This window comes from Pongo abelii, chromosome 1 (genome assembly GCF_028885655.2).
Source record: "Pongo abelii isolate AG06213 chromosome 1, NHGRI_mPonAbe1-v2.0_pri, whole genome shotgun sequence".
Classification (NCBI taxonomy): Eukaryota; Metazoa; Chordata; class Mammalia; order Primates; family Hominidae; genus Pongo; species Pongo abelii.
The window spans coordinates 126309443-126328815 of NC_071985.2; positions in this window are offsets into that span (position 1 = coordinate 126309443).

A 19373-nucleotide genomic window follows, 5' to 3' on the forward strand; every position below is an offset into this window, starting at 1 on the left:
ATCTGGAAGTCTCTGAAGAGAAACTGTTTAACAGATTTGTGCACAAGAATGAAAATGAAGAGGGATTTATATGTGCAGCTCTCTTCCATCTCCCATTGGTCAAGGTAGACCTTAAGAGTTGCTCACTTTCCCAGCATTTTGCGATTGTGCCCTCCACCCCCATTTGTAGTTGCTCAGGAAGCCAGATTTCACACTCTGAAATGTAAAGCTTGATCCAAGGCAGTGATGAAGGGACGATCTAGAGGTAGGACATCCATCAAAGGGAAAGGTCAAAGGTATCTCAAAAGTTGCAAAACTTTATGGCTCACATACGCCCTCACACCCAGAAAGCCCAATCTCTTTTCTTGTATTATTTCTCTCCTTAAATATACTGATTTGTTGGTTGTCTGTTTACCACTCCTGGAATGTAAGCCCTATAAGCCAGGGATGGAAATTGGGAGTATTATCTGTCTTTTCGTTGTTGGTGGTGGTGGTGCTGGTGTTGTTATATTTTGTCTTGTTTTACTGTTCCAGTTTCTATTATATATTAGGTGCTCAGTAGATATTTGTTTAAAGAATGAAGCACTCAAGAAAATTTTATTAAAATTGCCCATAGTTGAAGGAATATATCAAAGCATCTGATCATATGCAGATAAACTGCGCTAAAGCCAAATCAAGAATACTAGGCAAACAGGCCGGGCGCAGTGGCTCACGCCTGTAATCCCAGAACTTTCGGAGGCGGAGGCGGCCGGATCACGAGGTCAGGAGATCGAGACCATCCTGGCTAACACGGTGAAACCCCGTCTCTACTGAAAATACAAAAAATTAGCCGGGCATGGTGGCAGGCGCCTGTGATCCCAGCTACTTGGGAGGCTGAGGCAGGAGAATGGCGTGAACCCGGGAGGCGGAGCTTGCAGTGAGCCAAGATAGCGCCACTGCAGTCCGGCCTGGGCGAAAGAGAGACTCCGTCCCCCCCCAAAAAAAACCAAAACTAGGCAAACAAAGACAACTCCCTCATCCATGATCTTCAATTTAAACACCCACTTACAAATTCTGATAATATTCAAGATTTTCACATCACAAGTTAAAAAGTAAAATCTCAAAGAACAAACAATATTCCTTTTTGGTTTGCATCTGAAAGATCTGAAAAAATATTTTATAATTTGGGGCTTAGAGAAGCAGTAGTGAATTTTACTTTGATAAACCTTTAAAAGATCAAATTAGTGGTTATAATTCATTCAAATGTGACAAAAGCAATCTCTAGCTAAATAGTACTTGGAAGGAAAAAAATTACTCTGGGTTTCGCCCAGGTAAATTGGTCAGAACTGAAAATTCATGTCTATTTCTTGGCTGGACTCTGAATTTTAACAATAAAGGTGTTTGTCACTGGTTTATTTGAGACAGCCATGGTAAGAAATACCTATCTATCTTGTTTTGAGGTTGCACATTACAGAGAAGATCATTTCATTTCATTTAACAATATACAGTGTCAGGGATTATGGAAAATCTTCCAAATTGATTATCTGCATAGGCCTTAGAATCCCAACTTGGAAACCAATGGGAAGATATATTTATTTTGATGAGAACATGCTTTCCTGTAGTGAATTTTTATAGCAAGGAAATGAAGATGTCATTGCTAACGGGGGTAAAAAAGACCTCTGGGGTCTCAGCTCATCCAGCTCTTGTGATATGAGATGTCATTAACTACTAAATTAATGCAAATATAGCTTAATGAAATGTTTCTCATATTTTGATGAGAAAATATTTCTGCAAAATACCACTCTGTACTTGATAAATATGAGAGTCAAACCAGAATACTCCACATATTGATTTTCAAAAACTATGAATATATTCCACATACTCTTTAAACACTCATATGATCAACATGAGCCTCAAAGGTCGGTCTAATTATCAGATGAATTTGAATTGATTTAACATCATCTCTGTCAAATGGATAGCAACAAATTCAATGATAATAATTTTGGTTACAGTGAGACCATATCGTAGGATGCCAGATGAAAGCAATGTCAGAAACATAGATTATGAGGCCCTCATTGAGATAAAGATTTTATTCCCATTCCTTTTGACCAGTGTCTGTAGGCATATGCAGGGCCATTGCTACTCAGTGTGTATTTCTCAGACCAGTTATGTACTGACATTTAGAATACGCTTTTAAAAACTTTCATGGCAGTTCGACATTGTTGCACCATGCAAGTGCATGATATTTTTATAGCAATTAATTTTAGAGCATTTTACAAAAGTATTGGAATGCATTGGATTGCAGATTAAAAAGTAATAATAATATGTAATCAATGATAACTTGAGAAACACAGTCCTGGGATTTATAACTGGAGAGTATTCGCTGAGTGTGAGTCAGAGATTGTCTGAAATATAGTGTGGCATATGAAAGAGAAGAATTGAAAAAAATCTAATTTCACCCCCAAAAAGCATTGTTTGGAGCAAGAAGCAGAAAACCCTTATGATAGAGCCAAAATCACAAGTTATGGTAATGTTTAAAAAAGAGCCTCCAGTGATCATCGTGGAAATTTGAATGCTTTTGATTGAAAACAATATTATCTTTGTGTGGATGTTTGGCTGTAAGAGAGTAGAAAGCAGTATTTATCAGGTTGAAGGATAAAGAATGTTATCATAGATTTTAAGAATATAAAATATTCCCAGAATATAGAAACGATGTCACCTTCTCAGAGTGTAATGAGTGATATGAACCAGCTGTTCATTTCACTAACCCATAAAAATTGAGTAGATTTGAAATTTCTGAAGAACTAAGAAAGTATTTTAGGCATATGAAGAAATATTATAAATGAATTAAAAAATCTAATAAAACTAATTATGATCCCCATAGCAGGGAAAATTTGCATAGAGTATAAAAAGGAAACCTTGACTACTCAGGTATACACAGAAGACAAAGAAATTGCTTGCCTGAAATTACATTATAACCTGCATTTAAAAAAAAAAAAAAAAAAAAAGGCTGGGCGCAGTGGCTCACGCCTGTAATCCCAGCACTTTGGGAGACCGAGGCGGGCAGATCACAAGGTCAGGAGTTCAAGACCAGCATGGCCAATATGGTGAAACCCCGTCTCTACTAAAAATACAAAAAGATTAGCCGAGCTTCATGGCGTGTGCCTGTAATCCCAGCTACTCGGGAGGCTGAGGCGGGAGCATTGCTTGGAACCTGGGAAGTGGAGGTTGCAGTGAACTGAGATTTGCGCCACTGCACTCCAGCCTGGGCAACAGAGCAAGACTCCATCTCAAAATAGTACTAATAAAATATAAACAAAAAATTATAATATAATAACTGGTAAAACAGAAGTAATGTTAAAAGGGAAAAAAAGTTTGCCTAAGAAATTATGGAGAGGTTTCCCCTAGAAGTTAGCATTTGATCTGGAATATGAAATATAAAGAGTTTGTGTGGTGAGCAGAGACACAGTCAAACTCAGTATCTTCTTATCTTTACAGTTCCATTCCTAGCATGTAGGAAGTTCCTTGAACTTGTGGATAAGTAACAAGAGCATTCTTAACTGTAGAGCAGGAATGGTTCATGGGCTTGGATAAAACTGCAATAATAATAATGCAATGGTAAATTTTATAAATCAGCTTGGCTGGGCTAAGGGATGCCCAGATACCTGTTACAACATTATTTTGAAGTGTGTTTGAGAGGGTTTTACCAGAATAAACTAGCATTTGAATTCACAGACTGAATAAAGATGACTCACTGTCACCAGTGTGGGCATGCATCATTCAACCTGTCCTTCTGGGGCTGAATAGGAAGAGAGTTAGATGAAGGATGAATTCTCTTTCACTTCTTTAGCTGAGGCATCTATCTTCCCCTTCCCTCAAATACAGGAGCTACTGGTTAGGTGTCAGGGACTTACACCAGCCAGGTCCCCACCTTTGGCAGACTGTGGCCTCAGACTGGAAGTTACGTCATCAGCTCCTCTGCTTCGCAGGCCTTCAAACTCAAACTGAATTACACATCTGGCTTTTCTGGTTTTCCAGCTTGCAGACAGGGCACATTATAGGACTTTTTGGCCACCGTAATCGTGTGAGCCAATTCTCATAATAAATCTCCTCTTATAGATCTCTATATATCTTATATGACAATTCTATTTCTTTGGAAAACTCTAAAACAAATAATTAAGAAGATAGGTAACATATACTGATAACTTATTATAAGCCAAACACTGTTCTAAGCATGTTAAAGGTATCAATTCATTTAATCCTTCCATCTGTGAGTGACAGAAACTCAAAATTAACTGTGTGTTCTAACAAAAGAGCAAATGATTTCTCTCATAAGAAAGCCAAATTTAAAAATCTTCTGTAATGGAAAAGTGGTAGAATGAAGAGGTGAGTCAGTTCTCCTACAGGTAAGAGATGAAATCTTGAAAAATACATATTATTACAAAACAACTGTGAAAAGACCTGGAAAAACATTAGAAAGGAGACAGAAACCAAAGCAGCGTTATTCTTGAAATATTTCAACACACAAAAACAAGGAGAACCCCAGAAAAGATGTAAGTTGAAATGTATGAATTTGATCCACTGCGTATCTTCTTTTTTTTTTCTTTTTGTTGAGGAGTCTCGTTCTGTCGCCCAGGCTGGAATGCGGTGGCGCGATCTCCGCTCACTGCAAGCTCCGCCTCCCAGGTTCATGTCATTCTCCTGCCTCAGCCTCCTAAGTAGCTGGGACTACAGGCGCCCGCCACCAGGCCCAGCTAATTTTTTGTATTTTTAGTAGAGACGTGTTTGTTTTTTTTTTCCCTTTTTAATTGACCGCATTCTCCAACTCATCTACAACTTGGTCAGCAGAAGTTGAAGTCTTACGGGTTTAAGATATAGGAAGACAACACAAAAAGTTGACAAAGAAACAATAAATTGAGAGTGGATTTCCAGTAATCAAGAAAGCCTCAGAAATGGTGAGACATGTATTGAAATTGCACAAGTCGGAGCATCCAAAAACTGCAAGAGTCAATTTCTTCCTATGGGGAAAAGCATATAGATATACTACGTTAAAACTTCCATTCCTCATTCGATTATTTGCCCTATTCAAAACATAAAAATACAAATAAATATTTCCTTACAAAAAAAAAAAATCAGCTCTTTATTTTCATGGGTTTCAAATCCACAGATGTCACATTTCAAAATTATTTGAAAAAAATTAACTGTATAACAATGAAAAATAATATTAACAACTGTTAACGTAGCATTAATGTTGTATATTCTATAGTGAAAGAGATGATCTGGTGATTATTTAAAGTATATAAAGGATGTGCATAGATTAAATGCAAATACTATGTAATTGTATGTAAGAGACTTGAATATATATGGATGTTTTTCCTTTATTTTTAGACAGGGTTTCCCTCTTGTTACCCAGGCTGGAGTGCAATGGCACAATCTCAGCTCACTGCAACTTCTGCCTCCCAGGTTCAAGCAATTCTCCTGCCTCAGCCTTCCAAGTAGCTGGGATTACAGGCATGTGCCACCACGCCCAGTTAATTTTCTATTTTTTTAGTAGAGACGGGGTTTCTCCATGTTGCTCAGGCTGGTCTCGAACTCCCGACCTCAGGTGATCCACCCATCTCGGCCTCCCAAAGTTCTGGGATTACAGGCGTGAGCCACTGCACCCTGTCCATATGTGGATTTTTATATCCTCAGGGGTCCTGGAACCAAACCACATGGATATTGAGGGATCATTGTATATACTCTCTTCAAATCCTTGGCCGACTCTATGGGAAATGCCAAGGAACCAGGATAAATGAAATAAATCAGCAGCTGAAACTGTAAGACTTGAGTAAAGATATCAGCTCCTGTACACGCAGTGGAAGGGAGTTTGTAGTTTAAATCTGTACAAATTAGTTGCTACTAGAGTTAAAACAAGAGCAGCAGCAGCCAAGAGCAAAAAACCCTAATACTCCTCTGAAGAAGTCATCTTAGTAACAGTGATTTTTCCTGCCATGTGCCATATGTTATATAATATCTTCTTTACTTTTTTCTTTTGAGCGTTCTTTTCATTCAAAAAAATAGAAAAGAATTCTAGAATTAAAAAATGAAATTGAAAATAAGCACATGTAATACAATTTCTAAACATTTTACAGTTTCTCTATTTGAAAGCAAATAAAAACATCTTTTTTTTTTAGAACTTGGGGAACACTTTAAAAGTATTTTTCATGTCTTGATTTGGGGAAGAAGAGAGAAATATATTCCTAGGGGAGAGGAGATTTGGAAAGTCTTTTCTTGTAAGAAGAAGACTTTGAAGAGAAGTCACTCTATACAGAATATATTGTGAAGAGAAGACTAATGCCCTTACAATCCAGAGGAACCTAAAGGTCACCTTTGGCCATTTTGGAGGGATAATGTCGTGGAACTCTCAAGAGTATTCATGTACCTTATCCCTTATTAGGTTAAAGGGTGTGATGCTCTTGTATCAAGTCAGAGGGCAGATTTTAGGTTTTCCTCACTGTGATTTTAGCTATCAACATTAGTGAACTTGCTATTCAAAGGCTAAATGTGGTTTCACATTTTGATAGAGAAGATAGGATACAGACACAATTCCCAAATGTGGCAAGTAATAAGCTTTTTAGAAAAGTCTAGGACTTAGTAAGTTCAACAGCTGATGTAAGGCCTTAAGAATTTGTATTAATGACAATTAAGTCAAATGCAGAAAATTCTGTAGGTAGCAAGAATTTTTGTTTCAAATTTATAAATAGAAGTATTTTTTGTTTCTGTTTTTGCTTTTACAATTCTCAAGATATTCTGCATTTTCATTGTCTCTGTGTGAGAGAACAGTGAAATTTTCAGGTAAAAAGAATACAATAATCACTACTGAAGATATAAAAACTCATACATGGAGAGGATAAAACTGTGCAAACTAGAAGACCCATGTAATCATTTAATCACATAGCCATCTCTTTGAGAAGATAGGATTTAGCTATCATCAAAGTGAGTGGCTACATGAAGGATTGCATTATTTATGTTAGCTTAAGTGTAGTATTTCCATAGCAGAGGCTGAGTTCGAGTCTGTTACCATTTGCATTCATTTGATAGACCGTGAAGTATTATCTTCCAGATGAAGCAGCTTGCATTTCTGTGAGTATCCCTGGGAAGTGCCAGATAAACAATCAGAAAATGGATTATGTTTAGTAAATGCTAAGGAAATGACCAGGACAGTAACATTTCAAATGCAAGAGCTATGAACAGTCAGTATAATAGATTTTTCAAATAGCTAACAATGTGTACATTCATAAGACAGTAATCACTTATTTGGGGGGAGTTCATCCTCTAAAAAGGTGCCTCTTTTATCGAGAGAATTAACTCAACTAACTCAACCTTGATGCTTTTTAGTAGCCATATAGAAGTGCACAATAAGTGTAGTGAAAATAATGTGGATTCCAACAGATCTGGGTCTGAAACTTAGTTCTATTGTTTATTGGCTCTGTATCTTGGATATTTTGTGTATGTTTTTGGACTTGAGTTTCCTTTCAATAATACTGGAATAATAATAAATACACAGCATGGTTTCAGGAAATATTATGTGAGGAGATTAACAGAAAAAGTTAAACATTTTACCTGACAGAGAAGTTTCCTAATCCTTACAGATAATTAATCCTGTAGAAATTATCTAATGCAATGTTAAAAAAAGTACACCCTTTTCTAAAGACACACTTTACAGAATTCCAAGACTATTGTACAAAACAAATCCATTCACCCATCTTTTCTGAGTGTCATTGTCTATATAATAGTGTAGAAATCTGTGTATAGCATCCTCCTTTAAAACTGAGGAAACTGAGATCTATTAATGTTTAAATAATTATCCTCTGTTAAATTAAATTAAACTTGGCCTAAAGCTCCCTCTTTACCTAGTGAACTGCAACCAAACTTAGTATAAACAAATTGCAACCTAAGAGTATATACTTGTAACAAATAGCTAAGTCTCAGCCAATTATAGCAGCCAAGTTTTAATCAATCACAGGCTGCCAACTGATCAGACCTGTCAATGTAAGGCAAAAACTTCATCACACCATGTCCAAATAAGGGAAATGCTGAGCTGTAACCAATCACACTGTTTCTCTGTGTCACTTCCTTTTTCTGTCTACAAATACTGCCTGCCCACTTTGCTGAGTGGAGCTCTCTGAACCTCTCCTGGTTCTGAGTGTTGCTCAATTCATAAATCATTCTTTGCTCAGGTGAATTATGCTAAATTTAAATTGTCTAAAGTTTTTATTTTAACACCTCAAACTCTCATATTTTTTTTTTCTTTTTTTTTTTTTTTTTCGAGATGGCGTCTTGCTCTGTTGCCCAGATTGGAGTGCAGTAGCACAGTCTCGGCTCACTGCAACCTCCTCCTCCTGGGTCCAAGCAATTCTTCTGCCTCAACCTCCTGAGTAGCTGGGATTACAGACACACGCCACCACACCCAGCTAATTTTTGTATTTTTAGTAGAAATGGGGTTTCGCCATGTTGGCCAGGCTTGTCTTGAACTCCTGACCTCAAGTGATCCGCCTACCTTGGCCTCCCAAAGTGCTGGGATTACAGGTATGAGCCACTGTGCCCGTCCAAACTCCCGTAGATATTAAAGTCACTTGTCCTCCAATTCAAGGCTATTTTTACTGAAATATACTTTCCTATCTTTTACTCAATTAAAATATTCTCTTTTAATGAATGAGGCCAAAATTCACCATCTCGTGTAGAATAACCGCTATTTGCAAACCAAATGAGAAACTGCTCTTATATAATTCTATACACTTTAATAGAGCAAGATATACTATGACTTTCTTTTCTTTATATTTTGGAATAATTATTGCCATATGTAGGCATGGATCTTGGAGTCACATCTCAGTGTCATTTTTTGCCATCTGTGGGACTTAGGGCATACATTTATCTTCTTGAGCGGTTTCTTTATTTGTAAAATGGGTCAAATAATACATCTCATTTAGAGTTGTTATGAGAATTGAAGGATGTATTACCTATATAACACTCAGCCTAGTGCTTGGTGTAGAGTAGATATATACACTTTATTAGGCACTCAAAGCAGTCCTCAGATATTATTTACTTATTCTTGACACATTTGTAACAGGCAAATAGGTAGCAAAATAGCAATTCTTATATTTCTAAGAAAAAATTAACATCATTTTCCACCCATCCCCTGTAATATTCTGCATAATGTCATTGTCACCACTAAATGTAGGACGGGCATTTTAACTCAGTATTCTATGCTTTTCATTTAGAATTCCTAAACTGAAGTTCTATGTGGTTTTTGAAAGCTAGAGGATCTATGTGGTCAATTTGATCATATAACTTGTAATATTCTCTTAAATAGCATGCAAATTAAGGGGTAAGAATGAGAAGAAATAATAATAGCTAATATATAGGCTCAGCTGGCATAGTGCGTACTATGTGCCATTTCCTGTTCTAAGTGCTTTACTCCTATTAAAATATGTAAATATTCAGTACCTCCAAACAACCCTCCAAGGAAGGTTCTATTAATATTTATTTCTATTAATTATTAATGTGACAACAATTTTATATATATGGAAACAGAGACACAGATAATTTAATCTGATAATTTAAACTGACCAAGTTTATATTGCTGGCAGTAAGCACAGCTAGGATTCAAACTCACGATGTCTGACTACAGAAACTGCTCTGCTCCTAACCACTATGGCTAAGCTGCATTTTTAATCATAAAGTATTTTTGTAGCAATCATCCATAATGATATCAAAGTATGCATCTATGTAATTAAAAGTTCTGAATACTGTATTTTTAAAAATGATTGAATCTTACTTTATTAATCTTTTATTAATGATTTTTCTTTTTAACCAGGAGTTGTTATGTTTCCTGGTGTTTTTCACTACTTTTATCATAGAGTAGAATGTTTTCTGAATTTCTTTTTTGCAATAAAAAATATTTTCTAAACTAGAACATAGCATGTAACATCTTCATTCTTTTATTAGAGGAGTGTATCTGAGAAAATCTTTCAGCTCACAAGCTTCAGGAAAGAAAGAAACAAGTTCTAAAGGCCATTTAGCTGACTAGGAGATACACTCTAGCAAGCACACAGATCTCTCAACCTCAAACACATTCCTCTTAAACACTCTGGAAATCATAGGAGGGTAGGATTTGGGGCCTGGGCGAAAGATAATCTAGGTTGTTCATTTTGTTCTGGAAGTATTTCTTTAGAGTTTAGCCAAATAATGAAACAAGGTTGCAAGCAGAATGTAGTCTCTGGACATTGACTTTGATAACATTAATAATTTAAATGTTGTAAGGGACTGAGTTTGTTGCTTAATAATACAGGCACTTTTTGGCCTACATTCTTGTTCTCCTGTATTTTCTTATTTGTTTGGGAGAGAACAGGATTTAGTAGTAAAAATGGACCTTGTGAACATACAATGTGTAGCATTGTAAACATTTAAATAGGAACATGTTTCTAAGTTATTTCTTGAATTTTATAATTGTCTTTATGTGAATCATTACATAATTTTAATGTATTTTTGAGTCACATATACTAGCTGTAGAAGAATGTCATATTTCTATTCTTCTCCTGACATTGTTTCCAGTATATCTACTGGCCTATAAAACATGTTAGACATTTAATGGGTTATCCCAAAGTTAACATGTTCAAAATAAAACTTTTACTTCCTCTCCACTGAAAGTTTCCTCTACCTCAGTCTTCCCCATCACAATTCATAGCACCACAATTTACTCAGAAATTCTTTCCCAAATTCTATGATCCTTGATTCCCCTTTTTCTTTCCAATGCCACTTCTAATCCATCCTCTCCTCACCACCTCCTTCATTAACCCCATAGACCATGTCATTAACCTCTGCCCCTAGGCTTTCTGTATTAGATTTCAGTAGACCCCCTGCTTTCACTATTACTCTTCTATAAGACCCAAGAGTGACCTTTGTGAAAGAATGAATTGCCTTCATCACTCTGCTTAAAACTCACCAATGCCTTCCAATTACAATTAGATTAAATTCCGTATGTATTAGCATTACTTACTTTTTGTTTTGTTTTGTGTTTGGGCCCTGCTACTTCTTTCATTATCTCTTTTCTTTCTCTGTTTTAGTCTCATTTTATTTTAGACACACTGATCTTTTTATTTTTTTCAAACATGCTAATTTTTTTCCCTCCTCATTTCAGGACCATTGCATTAAGCATTGCCTCTGCTGGGATGTAGTATTCTTAGATCTTTGCATGATTTTATTTTATTTTTTTTGGGAGAGAGTCTCACTCTGTCGCCAGGCTGGAGTGCAGTGGCATGATCTCAGCTCGCTGCAACCTCTGATTCATTCTTTTTAATCATCCATGTCTCTGCCTAGACATGGCTTCTTCTGAGATGACTTCTCTAAACCTGTTCTCTAAAAGGCACCTCAGCAGACTCACTCTTTATTACTGTCTAAAATTACATCCTATTAGTTTTAATTTTCTTATTTTCAGTGACTGGTTATATTGTCCAAAGATGGTCCTAACAATATTTTCTGTTTCACACACTCTTCTATACAGGCCACTCTCCATCAAGAAGCACAGTCTAGTTTTCCTCCTTTTGAATCTAGGCAGCTCATGACTGCTTCAACTAATACAGTAAGGTGCAAGCAATGCTGTGTGGCTTATGAGGCTAGGTTATTAAAAGACTGGCAAGTTTTGTTGGTTCTCTTTGAAGGTTCACTGTAGGAACACTTTATCTCATAATCCAGCTTCAGTGCTGTGAGAAGCCCAGGCCACATGGCAAGGCCAAACACAGAGGCTCTGCTCGCCAGTCCCAGCTGAGCTCAGCCTTTGGGTCGTTCCAGCTGACCCAAAGGATCCTCTAGTCCAGATGATTCCAGACTACAGCTCTAGAGTTTTCTCAGATAAGTCCCCAGACATTGGGCACCTGAGATAAGCCATCCTCTCTGCCTAATCCAAATTCTCACCTGTAGAATCCGTAAGGACAATAAAATGGTTGTTGTTTTACACCACTACCTTTTGGAGCACTTGGCCATATGACAATGGGTTACCGGAATATTGTCTTTCTAACCCATTACAAGTTCCATGAGAGTCGAAGGTTTTATTTTTGACAAAAAAGTGCTTAATAAATTTTTAATTGAAACAATAACATATATGGAGAGTTGTTGGCTTGTTGTGTTAATTCCACTTACAGTATTTTATTATTACTTATTGCACTCTTTGTATTTATTTCTCTATTTTCTATCTTAAATCATACAAAAAAAGACTTAAAGCTAAATCTCATTGGATGTATACTACTAAATATTTCTTTATTTTTTATATGGTAGGGAATTTTTTATATCACACATAGTACAAATACTTAAAATTACAATATGTTTGTCTTTTAACTTTATGGTGTTTCTTTATGACACACCTTTTTTTGTTTTCAAGTTTATTAAATATTTTCTCTGTGGAAACTGCCTTTGATATTTTTCTTTGAAAAATTTTCCTCAATCCGAAGTAGTTAGCTATTATTTTATTTAGTAGGTTATGGTTTTATGTTTTTTATTTACAGTCAAATTTTTAATCCAACTGGAATTAATTTTGGTGTACAGTTTGTTATAATTCTCTAACTTAATTATTATTTTCTCAATGGTTAACTATGTATTTCAATAACATTTATTAAATAGTGCATTCTTTATTCCTAACTTGAAATTATTTTTCTAAAATTTCTAATTAGAAATTATTTTTCTAAAATTTACCAAATACCTTGTATTAGTCAGAGTTCTTTAGAGGGACAGAACTAATAGGAGATATATATATATATATTTTATATATAATTATATATTATATATATATTTTATATATAATTATATATAATATATATACATGCACACATATATATATCTAAAATATATACATAATATATATCTATTATATATATATATATATATGGAAGTTTATTAAGTAGTATTAACTCACAGGATCACAAGTTCCCATGATAGGCTGTCTGCAAGCTGAGGAGTAAGGAAGCAAGTCCAAGTCTCAAAGCTTAAGAATTTGGAGTCCAATATTCTAAGACAGGAAACATCCAGCACAGGAGAAAGATGTAGGCTGGGAGGCTAAGCCAGTCTAGCCTTTTCACATTTTTCTGACTGCTTTATATTCTGGCCACACTGGCAGCTAATTAGATTATGCCCACCCAGGTTAAGATTAAGTCTGCCTCTCCCAGCCCACTGACTCTAATGTTAATCTCCTTTGGCAACACCCTCACAGACACCCAGGAACAATAATTTGCATTCTTCAATCCAGTCGAGTTGACACTCAGTATTAACCATCACATACCTATATAAAATTGGTTCTGCTCCTGGAATTTTGATTTCCTTACTGTGCATTTGTATTCTTTTATCTTAATTTACTTATTGAGTCGTATGTATTATAAAATACTAATTCGATTGAACATAGGGACCCAAAAGAAATTAAAAAATCACAAAATTAACTATTTTGTACTCTTACAACTGCCTTACTTAAGGGATGAAAAAATGAAAATACAAAGTCCTACTGAAGATATATGACATTATTTCCACTGCACCCTTGAAACTTGAGTACCAATTGATTTTTTTCCAAAACACTTTTTACTGTTGAAATTTGGGGAGAAGAAAAGTCAATGCTATCAATGAAGTCTTGTAGATTTTGAGTAAGAGAGAGTAAATTTTTTAGTAAAGTGATGCAATCATGTTTAATAACACACACATTGTGATTTTGAATATAATATATTAAAATTCACATTAAAATGTATTGAAATTACATTGATTTTGAATTTGTATATTAAAATGTATTCAGAAGCAGAATATGGCATTGGCTATAAAATGAAGTAATAAATTCTATATCTGAAGTCTGGATGTCATGGGAACCATAGAATTTCTATTTAAAAGTTATTAATGATAACTTTTAACATATGCCATTATTCTATCAATTGGACAGATTTTTCACAGATGTAACAAATTTATTACTATAATTTTGCAGATGAAATAAACTATCTAAGACAGCAAGGTATTTATCTTCGTTGTATAAGATAAAAGAAGAAATATAGACATAGATCAGGTGTTTAAATATGCAGCAAAGACAATTATTTTTCTCACTCTATGTTTGTTTTTGGCCTAGGTTAGATTTTAGCTGAGGATCATGTGGCAAGGCCCTCAGCACGCTACCGAAATCCCACCTCAGCATTCACATATATTTGCTTTTTCTGAAGGCAAAGGAGCACATATATCCTGTGGTTAAGGCAGCACAGAAATGGACACTAATATGATTTGGTTGTGTTCCCACCCAAATGTCAAATTGTAGCTCCCATAATTCCCACATGTCATGTGAGGGACCCGGTGGGAGGTAACTGAATCAGGGGGATGGGTCTTTCTTGCGGCTGGTTTCATGATAGTGAATAAGTCTCATGAGATTTGATGGTTTTATAAAGGGGAGTTCTTATGCACATACTCTCTTTCTTTCCCACCACCATGTAAGACATGCCTTTTTCCCCTTTCACCTTCCACCATGATTGTGAAGCTTCCCCAGCCATGTGGAACCGTGAGTCCATAAAGCCTGTTTTTCTTTATAAATTATCCAGTCTTTGGTATGACCTTATTAGCAGCATGACAAAGACTAATACAGATACTTAACATATTTGGAAGTCTTCCTAAACTGATTTGTAGGATTCAATAGATACTTGCTTTGGCTTCTTGTATTTTAAAGGAAAAATTATAAATTATAAATTTAATTCTCCATGGTTATTCAGAACAATTCAATTAATTGACACACAAAACCACATGTATACACATCATATAAACTGCTGTAAACTAAATTACAGACACATATCTTATTATCAGTCAGAGATAATAGATATACTGTAAACATTGGAATAAAGATAAGAATAACAAGAAAAGAAAATAAAGAGATTAGATAGTGAAGCAATATCTTTAAAGAGTTAAAAGAAGAAAAAAGTGTCAAATCAGAATTCTATATTAGCAAAAATATTCCTATGACTTAAGGCAAATTCAAGTTACAGAGAGACTGAAAGAATGTAAACTCAGAATATCTGTACTGTAAGAAATAGTATCAGATGTTCTGAAAATGAGAGAAAATTATATATATGAAATCTGATGGAATTATGTACCTGTAGGGAGGAATGAAGAACACCAGAATAGGTATAAATTTGGATAAACATAAAATTCAATGTGTGTATTTGTGTGTATGGGTATAATTTTTAAAAAGACATTCTTTAAAAGAAAATAACAAATGTTGTGGAGCTTATAATATACATAGAAGTAAAACAAAAGAAAAATTATAACCAGAGAACTAAAAATAAATAAATAAAACAGGTGGGAAGTTATCCATTGAATTGGACTGCTGTTATTTTACTACATTGCATAAAAACTAGTATGATATTATTTTAAGAGAAACTATGGTAATTTACAGTTTCATACTGTAATTTCTAGAATAACCACCAAAAATAACAAAACAAGTTATTGCTAAAAAGTCAAGGGAAGAGAAAGAAAGGAATAGTAAAAACAATGATTTAAATCCAAAGGTTACAAGCAATGAAAAATAAAAAAACAACAAGAAAATAATTGAATAATTTGGAAACAATTACCATGATGGTAGACTTAAGCTCAACTATATCAATAATTACATCAAGTATCAATAAAATAAACACATTTAAAAAAGGCAGAATTTTTCAATCCACATAAAAACACAAAAACACAAGACCCAACTATGTTTTATTCACAGGAAACCCACAGTAAGTATAAAGATACAGACTGTTAAGAAACAACAGGGTAAAAACAATATACCAAGACTACACCACACATACAAATGCTAATTTTGTTTTATTAACACTAACAAAGTAGACTTCAAGAAAGACTGTATTAGTCTATTCTCATGCTGCTAATAAAGACTTACTCAAGACTGGGTAATTAAAAAGTAAAGAGGTTTAATTGACTCACAGTTCTACATGGCTAAGGAGGCCTCACAATCATGGTCTAAGGGAAGAAGGAGCAAGTTACATTTTACATGGCAGTAGGCAAAAGAGAGCTAGTGCAGGGGGACTCCCATTTATGAAACCATCAGATCTTGTGAGACTTATTCACTACCATGAGAACAGTATGGGGAAAACTGCTTTGTGATTCAATTATCTCCACCTGGCCCCGCCCTTGACATGTGGGAATTATCACAATTCAAAGTGAAATTTGGGTAGGGATGCAACCAAACTACATCGTTCCATCCCTGGCCCCTCCTAAATCTCATGTCCTCACATTTCAAAATTAATCATGCCTTCCCAACAACAGTCCTCTAAACTCATTTCGGCATTAGCTCAAAAGTCCAAGTCTAAAGTCTCGTCTGAGGCAAGGCAAATCTCTTCTGCCTCTGAGCTTGTAAAATCAAAAGCAAGTTAATTACTTCCCAGATACAAGGGGGGTACAGCCATTGGGTAAATATACGCATTCCAAATGGGTGAAATTGGCCAAAACAAGGGGGCCACAGGCCCCATGAAAGTCCAAAATTCAACAGGGCAGTCATTAAACCTGGAAGTTCCAAAATGATCTCTTTTGACTCCATGTCTCACATCCAAGTCATGCTGCTGCAAGAGGTGGGCTCCTACAGCCTTGGGCAGCTCTGCACCTATGGCTTTGTAGAATATAGCTCCCCTCATGGAGGATAGTGGCCCTCTTCTCACAACTCCACTAGGCAGTGCTGCAGTGGGAATTCTGTGTGGGGTCTTTAACCCCACATTTCCCTTCCACATTGCCCTAGCAGAGGTTCTCAATGAGGGCCACTCCCTGCAGCAAACTTCTGCTTGGACATCCAGGCATTTCCATACATCCTCTGAAATCTAAGCAGAGGTTCCCAAACCTCAATTTTTGACTTCTATGCACCCATAGGTCCAATACCATGTGTAAACCACCAAGGTTTGTGGCTTGCACCTTCTGAAGCAGCAGCCTGAGCTGTACGTTGGTCCCTTTTAGCCATGGCTGGAGCTGAAATAGCTGGGATGCAGGACACCATGTTTGGAGGCTGCATAGAGCAGAGGTGCCCTGGGCTCAGCCAACAAAATCATTTTTCCCTTCTAGGCCTCCATGCCTGTGATGGGAGGGGCTAACATGAAGGTCTCTGACATGCCCTGGAGACATTTTCCCCATTGTCTTGGTGATTAGCATTTGGCTCCTCCTTAGTTATCCAAATTTATGTAGCCCACTTGAGTTTCTCCCCAGAAAATGGGTTTTTCTTTTCTACTGAATCATCAGGCTGCAAATTTTCCAAACTGTCACGCTGTCACCTCTTGAATGCTTTGCCATTTAGAAAGTTCTTTCACCAGATACCCCAAATCATCTCTCTCAAGTTCAAGGTTCCACAGATCTCTAGGGCAAGGGCCAAATGTCATCAGTCTCTTTGCATAGCAAAAGTGACCTTTACTTTAGTTCCCAACAAGTTCCTCATCTCCTCTGAGATCACCTCAGCTTAGATTTTATTGTCCATATCACTATCAGAATTTTGGTCAAAGCCATTCAACAAATCTGTAGGAAGTTCCAAACTTTCTGACATCTTCCTGTCTTCTGAGCCCTCCAAGTGTCTAGGAAGTTCCAAACTTTCCTACGTCTTCCTGTCTTCATCTGAGCCCTCCAAACTGTTCCAACCTCTGCCTGTTACTTAGTTCGAAAGCTGTTTCCATGTTTTCTGGTATCTTTACAGCAGCACCCCACTCTACCAGTACCAATTTACTGTATTAATCTGTTCTCATGCTGCTAATAAAGACATAACCCAGACTGGGCAATTATAAAGAAAAGAGATTTAATTGACTCACAGTTCCACATGGTTGGGGAAGCCTCACAATCACAGTGGAAGGCAAGGAGGAGTAAGTCACATTTTACATGGTGGCAGGCAAGAAAGAGCTTGTTCAAGGGAACTCCCATTTATAAAACCATCAGATCTGGTGAGACTTATTCACTACCATGAGAACAGTATGGGGGAAACTGCCCCATGATTCAATTATCTCCACCTGGCCGTGCCCTTGACACGTGGGGATTATTACAATTCAGGGTGAGATTTGGGCAGGAGGTATTTTATTATGGTAAAGTCATCAATTCATCAGGAAGACCTAACAATTCTAAATGCACATGCTAATAAAAATAAAAGATCAAGATGTCATAAATAGGGAAATATACAAATAATTCACTGTATTAAAATCATATAGTAGATTTTAAGAGCAGTAGTAAGTTACAAATAAAAATTTAAAAATTTTAAGAAACCACACATTTATTTGTAAATAAAGCAAAGAAAAATCACATAGGAACTAGAAGTTATGTGAAACTGAACAAAAATAAAAACCAAGTATGTCAAAATATGTGGAATATCGCTAAAGCAATTATTAGAGTAACATTTATAGCTTTCACTATCCGTATGAGAAACTAAAGAGTGTAACATCAGTATTCTGACTAGTTTAAGAAACTAGAAAAAATAAAATAGTTAAAGTTATAGTAAGCAAAAGAAAGAAAATCATGAAACAAAGAGCTAACATTAATAGAAGAGAAAAAAGAAAAAAAGCTAAAGTTGAATATTTGAAAGATTAATGAAATTGATAAACTTATTTCTGCATGCAGCCAAGATGGAGTAACAAAAAATAGATGTACACTTCCACCTGAAAAAAAACAACTTCAAAATGTATTAAAAAAACACTTTTAAAGATATTGCACTCAGGCAACAAAAGAGTGATTTCTGAGAAATATCCCTACAGTAACCTTAGTTTACCACTTAGATAGATTTTCAGGCCGCATCATTAGAGGAGTTCTAGGCAGAGCCTAGTAGTCTTTCTGATTTGAAGATACCTGGTTGAGAATACAGGAACTCCAAAATAGCTAGTTTTCGAGGTAGAGTATAAGAAAGTAAAGAGTTATGCGCAGAAAGAGATATATGGTATTCTGCAGAGGATCTCCATAGCATGCATGTGAGGAAAGTACTGAAGACTGGGGTAAAAACTTCTTAAAAAGATCAACAGATGCGATCCTCAGATCTTTCACAAGGTGGGGAATGAAGTGTTACTATCAATCAAAGCTTCATGATTTATATAAGTAATACTCAGAAGATTTTTGCCTCAGTAAGAAGAGGGTGAGCCAGTAGTCCAGAAAGATTGCTCTAGTACTCCCTAAGAAATATTAGAAATGAGACCTAAAAGGATCAGTCTCTTCCCAGCCACGTTTACTGTATCTCAGAAAAAAGAAAAGAAATATTTGCGGGAGTACAAAAATGTCCAGCATTCAAAAATGTAAAATATACAATATCTGCAATCCAGTCAAAAATTGATAAGGATGCAAGCACATTTGCATGAAATTTTGCAAAAAATTGGGAAAATTATGAGAAAAAAATCAAACTGATACATACATGACACAGATCATAAACA